This window comes from Electrophorus electricus, chromosome 6 (genome assembly GCF_041902795.1).
Source record: "Electrophorus electricus isolate QZ-2024a chromosome 6, ASM4190279v1, whole genome shotgun sequence".
NCBI classification, from domain to species: Eukaryota; Metazoa; Chordata; class Actinopteri; order Gymnotiformes; family Gymnotidae; genus Electrophorus; species Electrophorus electricus.
The window spans coordinates 6,692,796-6,715,000 of record NC_137502.1 but is presented as its reverse complement, the minus strand read 5'-3'; the positions used below and the strand labels follow the sequence as shown (position 1 = coordinate 6,715,000).

Genomic DNA, 22,205 nt, shown 5'->3' with positions numbered 1-22,205 from the left:
CAGGAGAGCATTACTCCTACAGGACAGCATTACTCCTTCTGCCACATTACTGGAACATACAGTCTGTTTGGTATTTGCTAAGGCACGTAGAGTAGGATTAAGGATACATTAGATAGGTCTCTCTGTCATATAATTATACACTGTAGATGTTAAATGATCTGCCGATCTGGAACTGTGCCCTGCATGCAATGCTATAGATTCTACAAATATACACAGGCAAAATCCACATGCACAAATACAAACACACACACACACACACACACACACACACACACACTCAGAACCCCCTCCATTCTCATTTCTCACTGCTTCCTTTGCACACCAGTGGGGAGCGGGTGAAGGCAGAGCACCACAAGGCCATAGATCATATGGGCGTATGTTAGCTCTGCTAAGCAAACAAAGAGGAGCAGGCAGTATGGCACGGCATGGAGACTCTGCACTGTAATCACCTCTTCCTCTCCTCCTTATTATTCCTCCACACAGCCACGCCAGGCTTATCAATAATGAATCTCATTTCCACCATCACGCGACCCTGCAGCCCAGCCAGGGGTCAGAGAGGCACCGAGCCAGACAGAAAGGGGGTGGGGGCAAAAGGGAGTGAAGGGAAGAGGAAAGGCAGAAATAAGGACACGACTATGAGAAAATGAAAAATGGCTCCATAACGAGGTGCTTGCCTTGTCAGCCAGAGCTGGTTATTTCTCCTAGAACAGGCACTCTGGCTGTTGGGCCCTGAATTGTCACGACCACCACCCAGCCATGAAGCTGCTTCACGTCCACCAAGCCAGAGACATAGTGCCAGTTATGGTAGGCATGGCTTTAACCGAAGCCCGTCCAGCCCGAGAGCAGGACCAGCCTCGGGGGTGTGTGGTTGAGCGCAGTGCGATCCTGAAGCCCTATGGTACGCATGTCAGGCTGTGAGGAGGGCCGAGAGACAGACTGACTCTCCTCACAGTGGTGCCTGTCTGCCTGTCAGCCTCCAGGGTGCTGTGTATCAGCTATGAACCACACACACACACACACACACACACACACACACACACACACACACACACACACACACACACACACACACACACACACATGCACGCACGCACATACACTCTCCCCCTTTCTCTCTCTCTCTCTCTCTCTCTCTCTCTCTCTCTCTCTCTCTCTCTCTTTCTCTCTTTCTCTCTCTCTCTCTCTCTTTCTCTCTCTCTCTCTTTCTCTCTCTCTCTCTCTCTCTCTCTCAGTCTCTGGAAGCCTCTGTTGGTATGTGGGTCATATCAAGTGCTCTGTGCTTTAATAAAAAGAACCCAAGACATAAAAATGTCCCTAACTGCCCCAACTGCCCCTAATTGCCCCTCCTCATCCCACAGAGCGCCGGGCTGCCGTCGGGATGTAGCCTCTGCCAGCAACACTCTCTCCAACAGCTTCTCTAACAGCTTGCATGCAGCTGACCAGTTTGTCAGTGTGTGCCTGTGTGTGTTCCCATGTGTCCGTGTGTGTGTGTGTGTGTGTGTGTGTGTGTGTGTGTATCCAAGACACCAACAATAATCCATGGTAAAGTTGCTGTTACCCAGGTTGGCACAGTGCATAATGTGAGTGCTCCTGAACAGCTCTGGTACTCGACAGTGCCTCTCCCACCAGCATGCACAGACCGGCCGAAACAAGGACTGCTGTCTACAACGCAGACCTGACAAATCTATACCAACACAAACCCACGCCCATACTAAACTCACTCACACGCTCCCTCTGCACACACCTCTCCCTCCACACAACAGCCTCTCGCTCTTGGTCCCTCCCTGGGCCAGTTCTCTCTGACTCTTGTTTAAGCCTGTCCCCCAGGCCTCTTGTCTGGGTTTCCAGCTAGTCCCTAGTTCCTCCCCTCCCCTCCTGCAGACAGTGCACACGTCACCCAGCCCCAAGATCCCGCAGTACCCCCACTGACAAAAGAATATCACCCACCAGGAACCCCAAGACACCTCAGTACTCCACGTGACCCCCCCCCCCCCCCCAACCCCTTCACAGAGACTTACGGTCAGCACAGAGGCCTGCAGCACTTCAGCCAAATGTAATTACAAAACATCATAAATGTGAATAGAGAAACAAAAGAAATGATTAATAAAAAAAAATAAACAAATACAAACAAGTGTGAGTCAGAAATCAGAGTGCAACTTATATGCTTCACACATGCTGGAACCTCATATGCCGTATGGCAGTAACACCAGCATAGACGGTGCTCCGTTACGCAAAAGGCTTTTCTGCCTGCTCTTTCTTTTCTGGTCTGGTGTTTCAAAAGCACTGCATGTTTGGCCTGTACCAACTGAAGGTCCTCAAGCAAGACAAACACAATTAAAGCCCTCTCCTCCAAACCAACCCACACCCAACTCCCTCACAACCACCCCCCACCCCACCCCCCGCACACCACTGGGAACAGGAGAGACATTTTCCATTAATAATCAGTTAAAATGACAGGCGATTAATTTAGCCGTGCATATGCGCCCTGCAGTCATTCACCGCTATAGGCACTTAATCACTGCTCCATTCCAAAGGCCCAGTGCTAGTTTTATTTTCTCAGCCCACCAGTGGATGATAATTCTTCTCCTTTTCCATTGTCTTTATTTCCAATAAGAGAAAAGGGAGCCTTAATCTACCTCTTTTCGTCTCTCAACATGGAACATGACTGTCTTTGTCTGGAAAACAAAAGTATTAAATAAGGTGACTGCGCACTGATTTGGTTAGAAAGCAGGAGGTGAGTGGTAGAGGGAGGGGCAGAGTGAGGGGAGGGGGAGGGGAAGAATGAGGGAGAGAAGGAGGGGCAGAGTGAGGGGAGGGGGAGGGGCAGAATGAGGGAGAGGGGGAGGGGCAGAATGAGGGAGAGAGGGAGGGGCAGAGCGAGGGGAGGAGTGAGGGGAGGGGGAGGGGCAGAGTGAGGGGAGGGAGGGGCACAGTGAGGGGGAGGAGGAGGGGCAGAGTGAGGGGAGGGGGAGGGTCACGTGAAGGTGGAGGCATAAAGGAGGGAGAGAGGGAGGGACAGGAGGAAGGGCAGAGTGAGGGGAGAAGGAGGTTCAGCGTGAAGTGCAGTGGGATGAGGCAAGGGGAGGGAGAGGTGCAGAGTAAGAGCAGAGGGAGAGGCAGAATGAGGGAGAGGGGGAGGGGCAGAATGAGGGAGAGAGGGAGGGGCAGAGTGAGGGGAGGGGGAGGGGCAGAGTGAGGGGAGGAAGAGGGGCAGAGTAAGAGCAGAGGGAGAGGCAGAATGAGGAGTGAGGGAGGGCAGAGTTGGGTACGGTGGGAAGCAGCGGAGCAGGAGGAGGGGCCGAGTAAGGGGAGACGAGGGCCGCGGGGTCAGGGAGAGAATGGAGCAGAGTGAGGAGCAGAGACAGGGGCAGGGGTGGGAACCAGGGCTCAGAATCTGACCAGGCGCCATCCGCACTGATGAGTGGATGTTACAAGATAAGTTGGGGATGTGTGGTAATGAAGTGCTGTACAGAATTATCACTGTACCAGGGTCAGTTTCACTGAGGCTACAGATACATTACCCTGATTATGTGCAGCTGCCAGAGAGAGAAAAAAAGAGATGGAGGGATAATGTGTGTGCACACAATGCATCTCTACATCTGTGTAGTAGAGGACAAAGCCAAGATGCATCTGGCCATAACCCCCATACACACACTGTTGACTTCCCGACAACCCCACCACACACACACAGCCACCCACACACATCAACACACAAACACACACACACACACACATACACACACAAATTTGTGGTGTTTACATTAGTCTAGGAGGCTGCCAGCACAAGCATGGGGCCATGCAGGTGTCTTGGGTTGGAACATTACAGACACACCCTCTTACGTTCTGAAATGTGTGTGTATGTGGCAGATATGTAATATAGCAAGCTTTTCCTCTCACACTCAGAGTCACTGCAAACACCTGCTTCACAGCAGCCAGAGGACACATTTATCAGGCAAACAAGCTCATTGGACAAAGGGTAAAGAAAACCATGGTTATCACCTCTGATAACACTAGAATACTGGCCTTGAACACCTAATGATGGACTTATCTGGCAGTCTTTGGGAACTGACACCACATAATAACAGTAATAAAGCTGTGAACCTTGCACGTGTGTTGTCGAGTGCAATGACGGAAGAAGGTGAGCACTTATATATATGTGGCAATAACAAAGCCACAAAGACGACATCTCATTCACACACACATGGACACGCACTCACACGCACACGCACGTGCACATATGTGAACTATTTGACAGAAGATGAAGATGGTTCACAATTTGAGAAGGAAGCAAATATGTTGACTTATTACCAGAAACACAAGGAATATCAGCCATGGATTCTTGAGGGAATCTCTCTGCTCTGACACCATGACTTAGTTAAACAAATATCAGTATGCAAAAAAAATCATCAGGCAGACAAATGGAGAACACGGAAAGCTAACCAAGCACATGCACAGAACAGCTGCCTCACTCACTCACTCACTCACTCATTAAATCTCACTGCTTCAGTCACCCACAATCTTGCCAGTGAGACTGACATGGTAATTGAACATGGCCTTCATATAGTTCTGTTTTATTGCTGTTATGTTTATTTGGTCTGGTACTGTAGCAAGTTGCGCGTTTCCAGCTGACCTATTCCTTTAAACAGACTGCTTCGAGATTCAGATCTTTAATATGCCACATTAAGATTCACTTTCAAGGGCCCCAGCATGGAGATCCATCGTACTCTTCAACATGTGAGCAGGGCTTTAGGTGATAGAGACAGAGAGAGCAGGACGGTGTTGAGACAATGGAGACGTTTGCTATTTTAAAGAGACACTAGTTAAGACAGTGCCGACATGAATGGCTTCAGTGTCTGCAATTCTGAGGCTGCTCCTCTGACCTGCACAGGTATGTAAGCAAAGTCTTACCACCAGAAAGAAGGAGGAAGAGACAGAGAGAGAGAGAGAGAGAGAGAGAGAGAGAGAGAGAGAGGGAGGGAGGGAGGGAGGGGGGGTTAGATAGAGAAACAGGACGAACGGTAAAGAGAACAAAGGGGAGAAGAGGGAGAGAGGGAAGGCAGGAGTAAAAAAGCACAGAGCCAGTAGGACTGGCAGTGCGCACAGCACAGGGGGAATGCAGAGTTTTCCTCACTAGCTGTGGACCAGCTTTGTCACAGAAGCCATAGAGAACATGAGTAGTCAGTGAAGATCTTCAGCTCTGTAGTTCTCCATATATGGAAAAGTGTCACATTCTCTATAGGTGTACATCTATAGAGCCAGCAATAAGAACATCCCCTGGGTTAGAAATCTGAAGAGGCAGGGGTCCACAGCTGGCTTGCATAACCCCTAAACACTCTCCAAACACTCAAATACTAAACACTATACTAAACACCCTCAAAACACTACAATAATCATTGTTCTAAACATTTTCCCAAACCACTATTCTAAACACTCCCCAAACCACTATTTTAAACACTCCCCAAAAACTCTAATAAAGACATTTCTAAACATTTCCCTAAAACACTTCCCTAAACAGTCCTCTTAGGCTAAACAAACCAACCTAACTATGCAAGAAGTTTTAATGGGTTTTAATGTTTTAATGCCTAACTGTGCAATAAGTTTTAATGTTTTAATTTTAATTTTATGTTTGCCACAGAGTCAACTATATTTCCCAAAAGGTACACACACACACACACACACACACACACACACACACACACACACACACACACACACACACACACACACACACACACACACACACACACACACACACCACATACACGCATGCACGCACAACTCTTGGCACTTTAGATGTTCTAATCATAGCAGCTATCGTTTACAGGGCTATCAATCAGCAGAGAGGGCAGCTCCTCCACTACAGCAAAACCAATCAGATTGATTACTCTGCACAGTTCCTTAGATGAAATAACACTGAATAGACCCTCCAACATCCCTCACTCACCATGCCACCCATCTCCTCTCATCCCACTCCCCAATCCACACTCCCCAGTCTTCAGATCTCAGTGACCAGAACTGCTCGGAGGCTCTGAACAGCTCACAATCTCTACTTGTCACATACAAGCCCCAAAATGCCATTCCAGACTACAATTCCAAACTACTAATAGAACCTAAAGCACCTATAAATATAATCTCTCATGTAGACAACACACAATGATACCCACCCAGGAACCCAGATGGAAGTCTCTATACCCAAAGTATCAACCGGCATACACACTCCTAATATACTGCACCCTGACACACACTGTGCAGTGCACGGCCACCAAAGACCCCCCCCCCTCACCCCACATTCCATTTTCAATTAGTTCCACAAAGCAGTTCTTCCACTGTTGGAAGGAAAATGGGGAACTCATTACAGAATTCCTTTCTTCTTCCTTTGAAATATAGATCAGGACTCAACCATGGGATGGAGAGTTTACAAATACTTGTCTTAATTAATTTCAGATAATTAGGAATTTTAACACCTTCTTTGTCTTTCTGTGCATGTGTGCGAAGGAGAGAGGAAGAGAGAGATGTAGAAAGAGGGACTGTTAGAATGTTACAGTAAATTTCTCCGGGGTGAATGTCAGTTCTCAGCCCTAAAGAACCTGCATGTTAAGAGCACTGTTATGATGTTTTCAATGCAAAGTGTCTTGGCTGAGATCGGTCAGACTGTTTACTTAATCATAGAAGTAGAGGGGGCTGCATCCATCTCTACTTCCTCTCCTTCAGGACTGTGAACGATAAACAGTATGCCAACACACACACACACACACACACACACACACACACACACACACACACCTGCTTGGAATGTGGTGTATATTCAATTCCAGCTATCAGGCTTGTGCAGTATTGTTCATATATAAACTCAGCCTCACTTGGCATGTGCGCATTACCCATGTGTGTGTGTTACCCATGTGTATGTATTTCCTGTGTGTGTATTACCCATGTGTACCCAGGTGTACAGTAGGGCAGCTGTAGCTCACTGGTTAAGGTACTTGACTTGTAATTGAAAGGTTGCTGGTTCAAGCTGCCACTGTTGGGCCCCTGAGCAAGGCCCTTAACACTCAAGTTGTACTCAGTCATAATTGTAAGTTGCTTTGGATAAAATTGTCAGCTAAATGCCATAAGATGTGTGTGCATATACAGAAGAGTGGCTAAAACTCCAACAACCTCACTTTCCCATGTTAGCAGGATTATGGCTAGTGACAGTCATAAATTTGAATTCGTTAAGAATGAACTGATGTGGGTTTGTGCAGCATTCCACTAATGCAGGACTGTGTCTGAGATATGCCATACTTATGGTTCTTATGCTTTTAATTAAGGAGGTCAGTTAGCTGTGTGTGTTATGGTATCAAATCACCGTGGTAACTGGCTGAGTGGGGGCACAGGAACTGCCCATGTCTCTACACATCACTCCTACAAACCCACTCCAATATGGCTGCCACTGGTGCTAGGCTACTAGTCGAGGCATCTGTTAAGTAATGCTTTTGGAGGTGTGTGTGTGTGTGTGTGTGTGTGTGTGTGTAAGTGAGTGAGAGAGAAAGAGAAAGAGAGAGAGAGAGAGAGAGAGAGAGAGAGCGCAGAGATTCTGATTCTGGTCCTGATTTGCTCAATGCAAATGACAACGATCCCAGGGAATGCCTCAACCTCTGCACAACCTTAATTACCATAGTGATAAAGTGCCGCTCTCCAAGAAGGGAACAAATGAAACAATGTGTTTGGAATCCTGGTGCAGACCTGAGATACTCTAATTACACCTAATGAACATGGCAGCGTTTTAAGGCAGTGCCGCACACTTCAGTTTTACACAAAGTTCAAGAGAAATAACACCTTCACACATCATGGGGGAAGAAACTGTGTGTGTGTGTGTGTGTGTGTGTGTGTGTGTGTGTGTGTGTATGTGTGTGTGTGTGTGTGTGTGTTGTGGGGTGGGGGGGGGGGTCCAATGAATGATTCCTTATGTCTGTTTCATCAAGGCTGAAGAAATGCCGTGTAAGAATCCATCATGCTCATTAATGCGCTGACCACGGCCCTAAAGCTGACCTCAACCCCCGTTAGCATAAAGGTCACAGGGAGGGGGCACTCTCTTGCCACAGTGAACAGTGCCTTGGTAACCTCTTTCATTTCTCAAGCAGACTTGACCTAAAATGTCAACTTATGAAAACAGCAGAAGACAGGACAAATGATGAGGATCATTTCTTCCCACTGTCTCTTTCTGGATTAAATCCTGCACATATAGGTGGTGCATTTCTGCCCTGTCCATACATGCTGGCTGTAGGACCAGGGGGATGGACGTAATTCCTGGGGTAACTTCTGCAGGACCAGTGGGCACGATGTAATTCATGGTTTAACTCCTATAGGACCATGAGGCTGGATGTAGGCATGTCCTTCAGGTGGGGACAGGAACCCAGGAGCACAAACATACAGACATATGCATGTAAAACATAAAACTGACACACACACACACACACAGAGACTCTCATGCCCACATAAACACATCAGTCTGTTTAATATAAATGCTCTGCAGTTGGAAATGTCTTCTGCCCTGCAGGCTTTGTGTGTTTGTGTGTGTCTCGTCCAGAGCCCACGCCTTGCAAGTTGAACCATTCATCACTGCTGGGTGTGTGGAGCAGCACATGCAAACACATGACCATGAACTTGCACACACACACACACACACACACACACACACACACACACACACACACACACACACACACACACACACACACACACACACAAAAAAAAATGCCAGACATGGAAACAGTAGATAACAGTAGTCTGTTCATTGCCTTGATTGCTGCAGTGATGATGCAGGGACACACACACACACACACACAGTGAGAAGATAGTTCTTATACTTTGACTTTTGGCGTCAATTTTAAATTCAGAGAGAAACCAAACCAAAACTCAAAAAAACAAAACTCTACATTGATCTCAACTAGTGATACCTGCACACACAGACACACATATCTGGACCCACCCCAGAGGGAGAGGTTCACTTTACCCACTGTAAGCCACAGGGCTGGCCACAGTTAGCCTTATGACCCGTACTTCTCTACTCTCGGAAGATCAGCACTGATACAAATAGCATATATTAAAAAGTTTCACATATTCAGACCCCTGATAATTTGGTCTCATCTTTGGTGCAAAAGAACAGTACACCAACGCATACAGAATGGAACAATCTCTTGGACCAGAGCTATGTACAATGTGTGTGTGTGCGCGCGTGTGTGTGCGCGGGCATGTACACCTGCATGTTCAATTGCATGTTCACGTGCATGTACACGTGCACGTTCACGTGCATGTTCACGTGCATGTGTGTCTGCACAAGAGATAGAGAGAGTGAAAAAGAGCTGTGTTGAGGTGCACCAGGGCAGCATTTTTTTTTACCTGAAAACTATGAGCTGGAATTTTGTCATCCTGCCAGAATTATACAGTTCTTTGACCTGTGGCACAGGCGGCGCTTATGAAGAAGCACTCAGCCATTGGAAGCCTGGGTGTCAGTCTTGCTCACCACACATGCATTTCCACAGGTCTCATACGAGCGCTGCACGTACGTGTTAAACTCTGTTGCATTGTGAGAACAAGAGCTGTATTTCAGTGTGACAGGTATTTCATTTTCCTGAGAGGTTTCCCTAATAGACACCATTAGTGATTTTATGACCAGGGCCAAACATCCAAAGAGACTGTGGAGCAGTGCAGTGGGTTTAGCCATTTCCCCACCGCTGCTCTGGAGAGACAGTATAAAATTATTCAGGCACAGTGGAAACCTGTTTCACTGGGTAAATATGATGGTTTCTATAGCAGCTCCTAAGGGGGGGGGGGGGGGGGGTCTCTGTTATGTGTGCTATAAGAACCCCAGGCAAGCACACGCTCCGTCCTGCGAAGAGCAGGACAATCTGGACAGAGCTCAGAAAATACAAGTGCTCTGTTATTACAGACTGTTCAGTGCATCACCAGCTCATGTGAAAATAAGCCTCACCCTCCTCTCTCAGTGCACACAATTCTCTGATGGTCTCCAGTAAGAAACTAAGTCTCCAGATTTTCAGAATTATTTCTCAATTTAATGCACCTTTACAGTGATCTGGGGTCAGAATACAAAGTGACTTTTCTGACTGGTCTGGGATCCTAATACTCAAGAAAACACAATATTAACTCTGCAGTTTCTCCCCATGTAAACACACTAAGAATCCTCTGTGAACCCCACTCTAAAGTCGCCCCTCTGCCGAATGTGGCTGGTGCAGTGGTCGCCGTGGTGATGCAGCTGGTGTGTCCAGCTCCGTTCAGTTGGTGCTTTTTTGCTTTGGTCACGCTGCTTCATCCCATATTGCTCCTTACTACGTTCATTTCCATTTCCACACAACTATAGGAAGTTTTTTTTTTTTCTCCATTCATTCAGGAGTGACGCTTTAGGTACTCTTCCCATGATGTACCATTCATCATGTGCCCAGCTTACGCAATTAGCTGCCCTCCTCACTATAAATCATGCAATGAAATATGTATGGCAGAGAAAAACAAAGGGAGGAAACTTCCAGAAGCACTGTGGCTCATTTGGAATGCAACACACTTTGTCATCGCCTGCACAGCAAGACAAACACACGAACAGACAGGCAGCCTTTCACCCTAGCTGGTCAATAGACAGGAGCAGGGAGAGGTGCTGAATTTATGACTGATGGCTGTCGCGGTAGGAATGCACAGCTCCTACCAATTAGAAGGGATAGGAGCCCATTCCCACAGGCTCATGGTCTGTGCAGACCTGTGGCCTGGGAGCCTTAAGATGCAGCGTTTGATCACACGGCTAATTTCAGCTCCTAAGAACACGGCAGCATGGCCAACAGAATAATCATGCGAGAGGTGGGTGCAACCCTTTCAAAGCTGACATTAATGCACTCTGTGTGTTTCAGTTACTGGATTTTCCCCAGATTTTTAAGGGCTATTTTTGTATTGTACAGCTCTATTTATTTAAAGAGAGCAGCTTGAATGGATTAAGCGTTCTACCCTTTATGACACTCCTTCTTTGCACACTGTGTCCACTTACAGACCCATTTCCTCAGGGACCTGCAGAGCTCAGGCAGAATCCTGCATAAATTGGTTACAGTACTCCAATCAGCTTCAGGGGATATATATCCTAATATAGTGGTATTAGCATAGCATTAGTAGGTATATGTAGTAAGGTATGGAATGGCATTAGAGCAGATTTAGAACAGTCTTGCTGATCTCAGCTCTATCAGAAAGTGAAGAAAACAACCAGTGCTATATGACCTGGCAGTAAAAATCCAAAAATCATACTTTTTCACTATTGCTCTGAAGACTTTTACTTCTCCTTAAGCAAATTGCTTTGCAACTAAAAAGTACTACAACTTAAAAGCCCATCTTAGTCAACCATCACACTGTGCGTGTTGCATTTTTACAGAGAACATGTCATGTCAGGCAAACATTGCTTGATCATTTGGTCTTTAATCTGAGAGTCGTTTGACAAGTACCTGTGTTTAGGTTTGAAGCAGCTCAGAGCGCTCACCCTGTTACTGGGAAACAACACTGCAGGTGTTATTGTGGTGGCTTACTGGTTTCCTGTGCTCCTCATGTATTACACGGGTCCTGCCACCGTCCACCACAAACATGTTCCCAGCAATACAGTCCTCAGGGCTCTAGTCGGTTCCTCCAAGTGGGCCTGCTGTTCTTTGCCCTGCGAGAGCAAGACAAGCCCTTGGAGTGCTAAAAATGTGTGTCTGCAGTGCTGGCTGTTAGTCACGCAGACATAGTCCGCGGGCTGCCAAACATCAGCAAATCTTAAGCAGAAGTATGAAGCCCTCACTACCCTCAGCGCTACTACAGCACACCTTCCGAACACACTAACAGGAAACATCTGATTTCAAGTGTTTTAAGACAAAGTAAAGGGCAATATAGGCATGGAAGGCTGAGGTCTGGAGTGTGTGATGCCAGATAAGAGGCCATTAGATTTGGTTGCTAGAACAGTCTGTTCTTGCCGCTCTCACAGACTCTCAGCTGCACAAGCAGGGCCCTCAAGCCCGTATAATCTTCTGCTGGCCTGATCACACCAGTGCCTCCCCGAGCCCAGACCACCCCACACCCGCTACCTTTCTTTGGGCCATCTCTTTGTGTTTGTGTTGCCATGGAGACTCCTGAATGATGCAGACTGATTGGGATGTCGAGAGGTCTTTTTTGTTTTTTTCCCTAGTCCAGGGTAGACTGCATCTATCTGTGTGAAGAGCTTGGTACAGACAGGAAGGGGGTGAGAGGCAGGGTGATCCTGTGGGTTTTGTTTTCAAACGGTAACCCAAGGGCCCATGGGACAGTGCACTGTGCTTGTATGTGTTGGTTAGGCTGTCCTGGGTGATGCGTGCCTGCAACCACTACAGACACACTTTATATTAAGTATAATCTGCCCTCCATTACCAACAAAAAACCTGCTCCAGACTTACAGAAACATTAAAGCAACATATTACCACATAAAAAAAACCTTCACAAGAAACCCCCCCTATGATGTGTTAGCCTAGGGCCATTTTCTTTACAACACAGACTTCACACAAATATGTTCTAGAGGCAATTATGATTTTTTTAAAGTCCACCATGAAAGAGTGAATTATTTACCACCAGTTTGCTTCCATCATTTCCTATGGTCGGGGAACTCAACAGCTATGTCCAAACTATGAACATGTCACAAAAATACAGTACAGCATTTTACCAAGAAGTCAAATTCATGGCTTGACACTGTCAGTAGCACAAGTCTGGTTCTAACAACAGCCAAAATGCTTCAGCTACCACAAAAATCAAAGAATTATGAACACGCCCTCTATCTCTTCATAAATAAATAGAAAGAATCTTAGCAGTAGGACAGAAAAGACAGAGTGAGACAAAGAGAGAGAAAGAGAGCGAGAGATATTTAAGACCTCAATGCATGCATTCATTTAGCATTTCATCTGCCCCACATGTCTTTTACACATTAATGAATCTAAAGTAGTTAAGCAGGCAGCCCAGGGAGCCAGCCCTGATTTGCATAGACAGAGCAATGCAGGCTGGGAAGGAGAGAGTTGGTTAGCCTATTCTTCCAGCAGGCAGCACAGCTCTGACAATTCAAGAACACTGAATAGACCACTGCCGAGACCAAGGAGGACCATTAGCATTTAAATTGTGTACATTCTTCTTTATGTGGGCATCCGCGTAACACTGAGCGTCAAACACTGCTCATACCAACCGCAACAAAGATATATGAGCCACTTAGGATACCACTAATCTTTATCGACAGATTTCATTGCAGAATCTAGTTTGTGTTATAACAACTGAATTCGGGTAAAGCAATAATTATATGCATGAATACTGTCAAATATAATTGCATGAAAATAGAGATGGCACCGATCCGATACCACGTATCAGAATTGGGTTGATATCAGCAAAAACTGCTGGATTGAATATTGGGAGAAAAAAAGTTTTAGTAAACCAATCTGATACTATCACAATTTCAGCCTGAAAATAGCACATTAGTTTGAGCACGCTTAATACACAGCTCTAGACTTCACTATGGGAGATTTTTTTTCACATTAATGATTAAAACTATTACATTCAAATGCAAATATCAATGCACTTGTCATGTAGTTTTGATGACCCAGAGTGGGGGGGGACACGACAGGTTATTTTTCTAGTCAGAGCATTTAGACAAGTCAACAGATTTATTAATATCTAAATTTATTAATATCCAAACTGTTTCCAGTTTGGACGTGAAGTAAAGGAGGTTCTGCTTCAGGTAAAGGAGAAAGAGCAGCGTAACTGAACAAGTTCTCTAAATTCATGAAGTTAATTACTCTGTGGCTTTAGTTTATTCAAACCACACAAAAAGGCAAAGCTGCTGGGTTTGCTGTTAGCCTGCTGAGTTCTAAGGTGGACTGGAAAATTTAAATAAAAAGCTGGAGTGAAGTGAAAAGAGAATTGCAGTAGAGGTAGCCTCTCTCTGTCTATTCATTTAGTTCCTGGTGTGTGTGTGTGTGTGGGGGGGGGGGGGGTGTAGAACAGCGATTTACTGCTGAAATTCCAAAGAAGAATAATTATAAGGTCGATATGGAGTTGATGTGGAATTACAGTTACATTCAGCAATGAGACAAACTTGCAGACAAACTATAGTGTAAATTTCAGGAGTCAGTGTGTGGCAGACATACTGTGCATAGACACAGACAGAGAGAGAGAGAGAGAGAGAGAGAGAGAGAGAGAGAGAGAGAGAGAGAGAGAGAGAGAGAGAGAGAGAGAGCGAGAGAGAGAGAGAGAGAGAGAGAGAGAGAGCGAGAGAGAGAGCAGTGTGTGTGCACATACTGAGAGTGAGTACAGTACAGCTAATATCCAAGCTGGTGATGACCAAGGCAATAAATATCATCTCACTAAAGAGACAATGGTACTGGAAAAAAAGGTGAAAAAAATGAAGAAAACTCATGCTTTAGTCTTGTAAACTGCTCCACAGTGTTTTTTAATGAAAATATATTGGATTGTTAACGATATTGGGCGATATTCAACTGAAAGATTTCAGCATTTGATCAGTACAGAAAAATTGGTATCATGATATCTCTACTTGAAAATGCTCGTTAAATGTCACTGAAAGCACTGTTTTGTGCACATCTAAGAAACAGCACTTATCAGGGAATGACATGCTTGGGCCCCTTTTTTACCCAGAGACATGTAGACTATGTACTCGACACACTGGAAGTCTCCAGCGCCTTCTGTTCCTCTACAACCATAAGCTGCCATTCCATCCTTCCCTCATTCCCTTCCTTAAGTAAAGCAACTGCGAATATGATGAATCCAGATCATCTAACGCATGCTCTGTGTGAACACGCTGAACTGGCTCAGTGCAAAGGGAGACTACATGCATCTCTAACATGCAGTGCTGCTGAAATGAAGAACATCAGGGAAAAGGGAGAAACACACAAGGGCCTGAAATATGAGCTGTCCAGCTCAGCATGATACGGGCAAAGAGTTCCAACAAGTCTCAACAAGCGTCATCTGTGAGCCGACAGACTTCAGAAACGCAGGCTAATTTAAATGTGTGGAAGCCCTTACATTCCCCATGGCCCTCCACCGAGGGTCTAATGAGGACAAAGATTTGTTGAGAGAATCTTGGATGATGATATCAAAGAATGGACGCAATGTTCCCTGGTTTCAGTTTGTGACCTTAACTGGCTACATGGATTATATATAATATAGTATAGCGTGGGCTGGTAATAAGATGGGCTGCCCAAGGAGGGCAGGTTCTCTCATGGGTCGTGCTCCTCCCAAGGTTTCTTCCTTAATCTGCACAGGGACATTTTCCTTGCCAATGTCACAACTGGCTTGCTCATTAGGGATCAGGACCCAGTTATTTGTGAGATGTTTTGTGGCAATGCCTGTTGTAAAAACTGCTATATAAATTAATTTGTAGGATGACCGCCCCATTGAGCTGGACAGAGTCTTCAGGCAGTTCCCCACCACTCTGCATTGCCCTGCCTTATGGGTAAAGCTGAACACACCTTTAATGATAGGATCACTTATCCCCACAGTATCATTACCTTTTCATCAACATATGTAAGATTCCACAAGTGGCAAAATGTATGTAACAGTGACTCAACACTGCATGTAAACCAAAGCTGTCAATTCAGCCTTGATCACATTCTGAACACATATTGATTTGTATCACCTATTCTCTCTCCCATTCTCTACTGATCTATCCCTGGATCTGCAGACACAATTCTATATACTAGTGAAAACATGCAATTGGGGTACAATTTTTAAGGTTGAAGTGCTGTTTCAAGATTCCTGCTGAAAGGAGCTGAACTTTAATGAGAGTATAATGGGCCTGTCCAAGATAAGCAACCATTCCAGACAGGATCATTGCATGTAGCACATTTCAAATGCTAACCACTTTAATTATTAACAAGGATTCAATACATGGGTAATTATTTTTCCGAAACAACTTGTGCCCCAGGCCCAAATTGTTGCAATCTGATACACGGCAATACATTTCTGCACCACAAAGCTTTTAATGATCTTACATTATGTATTAACCTGGGTGAAATTAGATTTGACAGCAATTTATATTCTAATACTAAGAGCATAAAAACCTCACATTGGTTTTGTGGAGGAGCTACTTAAGTTGTCTTTGGAACTTGGGCCAAATTAGCAAGACATTTTATATAATCTTAATTTAAAACACTTTTGATTGACAACAGCACTGGATCAAGTCAACGATATACATCAACATACTGGGCAGAACAGGAGGGTGAGGATCAGGGTCAGGGTCAGGCTGAAGCTACCCAGCCCAGAGCAGTGGGCTCAGCTGGCACAACTAAATGTGCCTGGTGTGAATTATCCAAGCAATTTACCTTGGACAAACATAAGCAAAGTCTTCCAATTGAAGGAAGAAATGCATCTGTTTTGTTTGCTGGAGTTCATGGGAAACTGCATGGTTCCCTGAGAGTTATGCTGCGTCCATGCCAGAGAGGAGAGTGACAGAGAAGGGTCTGTTAACTCACATTGCCCTGCTACCCACACACCATGGCAGCGAGCAGCAGCATACACTTTTAGACTACTGACTGCCAGAGGTGTGCAGTGCATAACGAACGTACATCTTCTGCATATGGGCAATTCTCAAAATGCAACTACAGTTGAAACAAAAGTGGTATGTACGCTGCAGGCTAGCTGCTAGCCAGTCATACCTCTTATAGTTCTTCTTACAGAAACTACATAGCTAGCTACATAAGTTTTTCCTTTCTGGCTAACATTTATAGATGGACTTGCCCAACCTCGGGTAGATTATGGGATTTTCATGGGAGGATGGCCTTGAAAAGGCTTTTCAATTAGGTATGCCACAATGTCTTACTTGTTGCCAGGTTAAGTTAGTAATAAGGTAAGCTAAGGTAGTACATACATAGACAGTGACTGGCTAAGCTAGTACATAAATAGACAGTGATGTTTTACTAATAATGCCATAGCCCCTTCTTCAGAATCCAGAGAAGGGTTGCTATAGGCCCACCCCTGAAGTGAAACTCAAATTTCATTGGTCAGACTTCTTGTATGTCTGAATAGACATACATTACCAAACCCTTCATAATTTCACCAGAAGGGGCACATAGGCACACACACAGCAGTGAGTCCTTGCAGCCATACTAATGAGCTGTTTTGATTAGTTCCACTCTTAGACAGGAATGCATCCCATATAGTAACCAAGAATATGCAAGGAAGCCTATATGAATAGGATGATGTTTTTATTTCATTTCTGAAATATGTTTAAATTTTTCCGATTTGTTAACCCTTTTCCTCCAAAGATTTAGAAAGGCCTGATTGCATAACATTGCTGTATAAGTGAATTTAGCTAATCTAAGACTTGTTTAAATAATGCCAAATTACTTATACTGATGCAGTTATACTGATCAAGTGCCGATTCAACTTCACTGTTGGCAAAAGGCCATATGCTTAAACCTGTGAAAATATAGCCACCTGTTGATCATTCAGTATCAATACAAGTACAAGAGACTGATGTGCAGCTGATGAAGGACCTCAGTCTAAAATATATATATATTTATATATGGAATAACTGCAGTATATATATTGTCCTAAATAATTAGCATTCATCAAGCCATGTTTCTATACTCCATTTTGAGTCCTACTGATAGCAGAGAGTAATGGTGTGATATCAGTGCCTGGCAAACGACTCGGAGCAGTCAGTTGAGTATTTATATGCTTGACTAACAGGAGTTAATTAGCTACTTGCCTCTTGCTTCGGTGAGAAAAGAGTGAGAAGTAGAGAGGCGAGTGGGCCCCCAGGCAAATGCAATGAACGCCTGGTTATTACATTTCTGTCACTCATTGTCACAAAGGGTTGAGAATGTCATGAAACTCATTCTTAGGAAAAACAGAGAGAAAACATTCTTTCATCAGCTCACCTTTTTGTCTGCCCTCAATGAAACCTCACAGTTCAGCCATTCTAATCATTCTCCTCTCCAATTCTGTTAATATACAAGTAAAAAATTGGACAGAAATGCAAGCCTTAAAAAAATAATAAATGGTGTGTTAATGACTTCAGAGAGGCAGAAGTATGTGTAATCCAGCTGCCCAGCAAGGCTTTACATGTCAGGAGAAAAAAACAAACTTGGGTAGAAGCAGCTTAGCCACATGCCCCAGGGCTGTGCTTCTTTACAGGTAAATTCTTCACACCTGTGTTTCCTAGAAGGAGACGCACATTCTCCATTTCAGATTTGGCTCTGACTAACAGGGTCCCACCGCTCCATCAATGTGGAATAAAAAGATGCCTTACACACGCTTGAGGAAACAGTAACTAGTAGTAACCTCATTCATTAGAGTGCTCTTTAATGCCTGCCACGGAGCCACAGTAAATGTCCTGGAACGGCAGTTCATTTATAAACACAAGATAGGCAGGTTCAGACTGCACACACTGGGCGTTAGTGCTCTGGGAACAAAAAGAACATGATTTCGCCGAAATCCGAAATCCAGACTGGTACATATAAAGGTCTCATTTTATTGCGTGCGTTGTTTTTCAGAATTCATAGTGCACCCTGAAAGTCCAGCAGCCACAGATGCAAATCTGGAGGCCCAGGGCTCTGCTGGTCATGCAGCTTGAGGCTTTGTTAAGAAGTGCAGAAAGGCCTGTGGGTGTGAATGGGCTTATTAAAGGGACAGAGGGAGAATGGCTAAGGCCTCCTCTTGAGGATGTCCCCAGGGTCTGGTCAGTGTGGCGCGCTGCCTTTTGGCCAGTGTATCTCTTAATGCACATCACACACCCAAAGAATCCACGCAATTAGACAGGGAAAAGAGAAGTAAGCTTATTGCTTGTAGCTGCACAAGTGCCTACACTGCTCTTTCCAGCAATAGTGTTTTGATTGATGGGAGACAATAAACAGACCCGTGGGACGGCAACCCTTAGACTGCTAGTCGAGGTCATTCGAGAGGCAAGCAGGGTCATGAGGGGAAGCTGGGTCTTGGGGCAGAATTTCCGTGGATGCCAAAGTAAAATGCAGGACGTTTTCTCCTGTCCGAGCCATTTTACTATACTGACCAAGCCACTGAGCAGCCGTGCTGTGCCCATCTCTGTGCTTTGACTCAGACTGCTAAAGCCAGTAATGTCCGAGGCATGAAGGAGTGAGAGACAGAAAGGAAGAGGGAGAGAGAGAGAGAGAGGGGGGGGGGGCGGAGCCAATGGGGCAGAGAGGCAGTAAAAGAACTGTCATGTCAGCATCTGCTTCCCTCATTCCAGCCAAAGCCATGCAAATGTAGCACTCCACTACACAGAGTCGACAGCAGAGATCTGACATGAACTCCAAATCAGAGCATTTTCACATGGAAAAACACAATTACAACTAAATGGGTTAAAGAAACCAGCTTAGATGGGACAATAATCCCCTTTATCTGGTGCCTCTTGAGTAAGACTGCCAGCTTTACCTGTTACATCATTAGGTAGTGCATATTATAGTGAGGGAAGGGGGAGTTTAGCTGATGTAACCTGAAAAATATAGTCAGGAACTGGCAGTACAGGCAAACTCAAAAGCCCCGAGCCAAGGGGAATGGCCATAAACAAATAATTTTCAAGATGTTGGCAATGCAAGATTTTTTAAAAAAGTGCTAAAGGGGAGAAAATAGTTTTTAAATCAAACAAGGCTGAAATCTCGGTAGAATAGCGAAAGATTAATGTTTACCTATAAGACATTATGATTCACATAATTAAGACAGTGTACCTTTGCACCTGACTCCACGTGTCATATGCTGCTTTGCCTGAATTTTTTCATAACAGGCAAATATACTCGGCTCATGGTCATCATGAAAACGGTTGCCTTGATTAGCATTGTTTAGTACACTTGTGTCAATATGCCACAGTGAAAAAAAAATATTTTCTTTTACACCATGTAATGTGAGCTCTCAAATCCAATACAGTACAAACACTCATGTTCAATAGATCAAATTCCATTACAACCGACAGGCTAAGTGTTAGCAAAAAGCAGAGCCCGTAACGATATGAAGATCATCTGAATGCCCGGTGCCAACAGCCATTTGTGGAGAGCGTTTACAGCGAGTGTGGAGCAGTGACACCAGACACAAGAGCCGCTGAGGCTTTGGAAGTTTCCAACTAAGAATTTCTCTGCATTCCACAATCACTTTTACGGTTGATAGCACAACCACAGACAGAGTCTGCTGAAGGGCTTCAGTTTAAAATATGCAAAAATGGGAACATTGGTGCATCCTGTTCTGTCGGAGGCCAGGGAAAATGTCCCTCGCATTTAAAAGGACGGCCAAAGTAAATAAGGAGAGAGAACGGTAAGAGCGAATCATGAGCAAACAGACCTTTATGTAAGAGCTCTTTTACAAAGCCATGGCTTCCAAGAGCAATGTGCACTCACTGCAAAACATGAATGAATCAGAAAAGTGACAGTTATTAAGATATAGTTATTTGGGTTTAATGACAGGATGAGGTTTTTGTTAGATTTTTTTTTTGGCCAATTCTATTTTTCATTTAAAATTTTTTTTTTAAACACAGATACACTATTACCAGCCTGAAAGACAAGTGTGAGGCTCCTCTCCAGCCAGGCTTAACTGATGTTACTCTCCTGTGGTCTTCTTCTGTGCCAAAACAGCAGGGAGAGTCCGTGCCCATCTCTTCTCCAATCTGATCTGAAATGGGAAGCCACTCATGTATTCTTAAGGTACTTCACCAGTGGCACCAATTTATCACAGAATTTCAGCAGATTCTCCCAGTTTTTCTGGCACAGTTCAAGAGACAAGAGTTTGAGAGAGAATGAGGGAGAGAGTGAGGGAGAGTGAGAGAGCGAGAGAGAGAGAGAGAGAGAGAGCGAGAGAGAGAGAGAGAAAGAGAAAGAGAGCGAGAACTCCTATTAGATGAATAAGAGTGATATGTGGCAGGAACAGTGTGAAGACTGTAGGAGGGCTCTCCAGGTGGGTCAGAAATGTGAGTATGTCAAGAGCGTGAGTGTGTGAGCATGCATATGTGGCACAAAGCAGAGCTGAAACTGAAGAGAAAAGCTTGTGCAGCTGTTGGATGTGGAGTCTAACTAAGTCTAACTAAGGTCTAGTCTTACCACCTGATCTTATCTCTTAGAGGTCTGAACCTGATGTACAGGGACAGTCTTTTCAAACTGATCACAGGACAGTGGGATAATTAAAAAAAAGCACAATAAAGCAAAGTCAAGGCTTCTTTAAAATGTAAGCAGACACAAACAGAATGTAGGACAGCAAAAAGTGCCCATATCACAGTGTTCAGAGTCTTCTTCACATACCCAGAGGTGGTAAATGGTAACTGGTAAAACTAAATTTTATCTTATTTTTGCTTTGTGAGTCCTGCCAAGGAGGCATGAGGGGGATCATTTCTCTGCCCTCCACAGGTGACGCACAGACACAGAGACAGACAGACACACCGGTCTCAGCAGTTCCACTTCACTCACCTTCTCACCCACAGTGTGCTAACAACACAACACATGCCTGTGTGCCCAATATTACAACATACATCGCAATCTCAAGATACTTTGACAAGAACACAATTTTATTTGTTTGTTTGTTGTCTATTTTTTGCAACATTAAAATGGAAATTAAAATATAATTACACATTTAAATGGTAGACTGTCAGCCATAATTTGAGGGGATTTTATATTGATTTAGAAAGAATGATTTAGAAAAAGATGCTATTTTAATTACACAGTACTGAAGATCCTTAACTAGATTCTTAAGATTTACAAGATTTAATTGTTATATTTTTCATTAGTTGTAACTGTCTATAATACTTCTGCTTAAATAAGCAGTAGTAGAAGCTGCATTAGTCCATCTGATTCTTCTCATGTATAGCAAAATAAATGTGCTTGTTAGATATTTAATAACATGTGGGCCATAAAACACACCTGTAACTTACAGAACAGAATCACAGCAAAAGTTGCAATCACAATACTAATAGTCCAGTTATTATTGTTATATCAAATCCATACGGATAGTGTTATAATAAGGATAATTCTGAATAATTATTAATGATCTATAATAATAATACTCATTGTCTTATTATTGCCTATATATATATATATATATATATATATATATATATATATATATATATATATATATATATATATATATATATATATATATTCACAATATTGATGGGCTAATTACTACTTGATATATAATTGCCATACTGATAGCTCAATGATTATTTATATATAATCACA

General features: G+C 44.2%; 1 protein-coding gene across 5 annotated transcripts in view; it reads right to left on the bottom strand.

Annotated features, from left to right (window-relative positions):
- hipk2 (homeodomain interacting protein kinase 2) overlaps window positions 1-22,205 on the bottom strand; it is a 74,002-nt gene that overhangs the window by 28,182 nt on the left and 23,615 nt on the right. Inside the window, exon 1 of one of the 5 annotated variants that reach the window (XM_081715446.1) lies at window positions 20,525-20,545. The exons of the other annotated variants lie outside the window; for them this stretch is intronic. The gene's annotated coding sequence lies outside the window, so the exon portion shown is untranslated. Of the gene's footprint in view, window positions 1-20,524; window positions 20,546-22,205 lie in introns of those variants that run through there. 5 annotated transcript variants of the gene reach the window in all.